The sequence below is a fragment of the Petromyzon marinus genome, unplaced genomic scaffold (genome assembly GCF_048934315.1).
Source record: "Petromyzon marinus isolate PM22_M1 ecotype Great Lakes invasive population unplaced genomic scaffold, UKy_Petmar_22M1.pri1.0 PM_G_Scaffold_82, whole genome shotgun sequence".
Classification (NCBI taxonomy): Eukaryota; Metazoa; Chordata; class Hyperoartia; order Petromyzontiformes; family Petromyzontidae; genus Petromyzon; species Petromyzon marinus.
In genome coordinates, this window is record NW_027423038.1 from 415,001 (window position 1) to 417,500 (window position 2,500).

Sequence of the window (2,500 nt, forward strand, 5' to 3'; positions counted from 1 at the left end):
CCCAGGAAGCGGAAGGACTCCACAATTTTGACTGCGGAGTCTAACAGGGTGATGGCGGTGAGTGGGGCTGTATTCTTCCTGAAGTCCACAACCATCTCAACTGTCCTTAGAGCATTTAGCTCTAAGTTGTTCTGGCTACACCAGGTCACCAGGTTGTCAGCTTCCCACCTATAGTCAGACTCATCCCCACCAGAGATCAGCCCAATGAGGGTGGTGTCGTCCGACAAACTTCAAGAGTTTGACGGACAGATGATTGGAGGCGCAGCTGTTGGTATACAGGGAGAAGAGCAGTGGGCAAAGGACGCAGCCCTGAGGAGTTCCCGTGCTGATGGACCTGGAGTCAGAGACTTCTGTTCCCGGCTTAACGCACTGCTTCCTGTCAGAGAGGAAGTCTGTGATCCACCTGCAGGTGGAGTAGGGCACGTTCAGCTGGAAGAGCTTGTCCTGAAGCAGGGCAGGGATGATGGTGTTGAAGGCAGAGCTGAAGTCCACAAACAGGATCCTGGCGTAGGATGCTGGGGCGTCCACATGCTGTAGGGTGAAGTGGAGGGCCATGTTAACTGCGTCGTCCACAGACCTGTTGGCTCTGTAGGCAAACTGAAGGGGGTCCAGGAGAGGGTCTGTGATGGCTTTGAGGTGTGCCAGGAGCAGGCGCTCAAAATACTTCATTACCACAGATGTAAGGGCGACCGGTCTGTAATCATTTAGTCCTGTTGGCCTTAGCTTTTTGGGCACAGCGATGATGGTGGAGGACTTGAGACAGGCTGGTACATGGCATGTCTCCAGGGAGGTGTTAAAGATGTTGGTGAACACCGGAGACAGCTGGTCAGCGCAGTGCCTGAGGGTGGCTGGAGAGACAGAGTCCGGCCCGGCTGCTTTGCGTGGATTCTGCCTCTTGAAAAGCCCATTAACTTCTCCCTCCTGAAAGGAGAGAGTCGTTTCTGTAGTATGGGTGGGGGATGGGGCCTCTTGGGTGGGAAGGGGTGGTTCAGGACAGTCCAATTGTCTTTCAAATCTACGGTAGAACTCGTTCAGGTCGTTGGCTAGGCGGGAGTCGTTAGTGGTGTGGGGCGCTCTGGGTTTGTAGTTGGTGATGTGCCTGAGCCCTTTGGCAGACAGAAGCAGCGTCGTTAGTAGAGAACTGGTGTTTTAGTGTCTCTGAGTACAGTCGTTTAGCCTCTCTCACCGCTTTGCTAAACCTGTTCTTCGACTCCTTGAATCTGTCTCTATCCCCACTCCTAAACGCTTCCTCCTTCTCCAACCTCAACCTTTTGAGCTTTGCTGAGAACCAGGGCTTGTTGTTGTTAAAGTTCACCCTGGTACGTGTTGGGATACAGCAGTCCTCACAGAAGCTGATGTAGGACGTCACAGCCTCTGTGAGTTCATCCAGACTATTGGTAGCAGTCGTGAACATATCCCAGTCAGTACAGTCTAAGCACGCCCGCAAATCTTCCACAGCCTCACTGGTCCACTGTTTAGATGTCCTCACAGCAGGTTTACAGAGTTTTAGTTGCTGCCTGTATGCACGAATCAGGTGGACCAAGGGAGTTCTGTGCGAGCCGAACAGCCCCGTGACCCACAAGAGAAACATCCCCGCCAAATTCGAGCGTTTGACGGGGTCTATCCGTGAAAAAATATTCACGTTTTTGAGTGCACATGCATTTCTGCTGCAAATGCCTCTGGAAGTTTCATGCCGTTCGTATGCCAATTGTGGCAACACGAAAATGACCCGTTTTCCCATTCCGAGGGATTTCTGTGCGACCCTAACTAACAGCGCCCGTGAGCCACAAGAGAGACATCCCCGCCAATTTATAGCGTTTCACGGGGTCTATCCGTGAAAAATATAGACGTTTTTGAGTGCACATGCATTCCTGCTGCAAATGCCTCTGGAAGTTTCATGCCGTTCCTATGCAATGTGGCCACACAAAAATGACCCGTTTTCCCATTCCGAGGCATTTCTGTGCGACCCTAACAGCCCCGTGAGCCACAAGAGAGACATCCCCGCCAACTTCTAGCGTTTGACGGGGTCTATGCGTGAAAAATATTAAAATTTTTGAGTGCACGTGCCTTTCTGCTGCAAATGCCTCTGGAAGTTTCATGGCGTTCCTATGCAATGTGGCAACACGAAAATGACCCCTTTTCCCATTCCGAGGGAGTTCTGTGCCACCCTAACAGCCCCGTGAGCCACAAGAGACACATCCCCGCCAATTTCTAGCGTTTCACGGGGTCTATCCGTGAAACATATAGAAGTTTTTGAGTGCACATGCATTCCTGCTGCAAATGCCTCTGGAAGTTTCATGCGGTTCGTACGCAATGTGGCAACACGAAAATGACCCGTTTTCCCATTCCCAGGGATTTCTGTGCCACCCTAACAGCCCCGTGAGCCACAAGAGACACATCCCCGCCAATTTCTAGCGTTTCACGGGGTCTATCCGTGAAAAATATCAATTTTTTTTGACTGCACATGCATTTCTGCTGCAAATGCCTCTGGAAGTTGCAT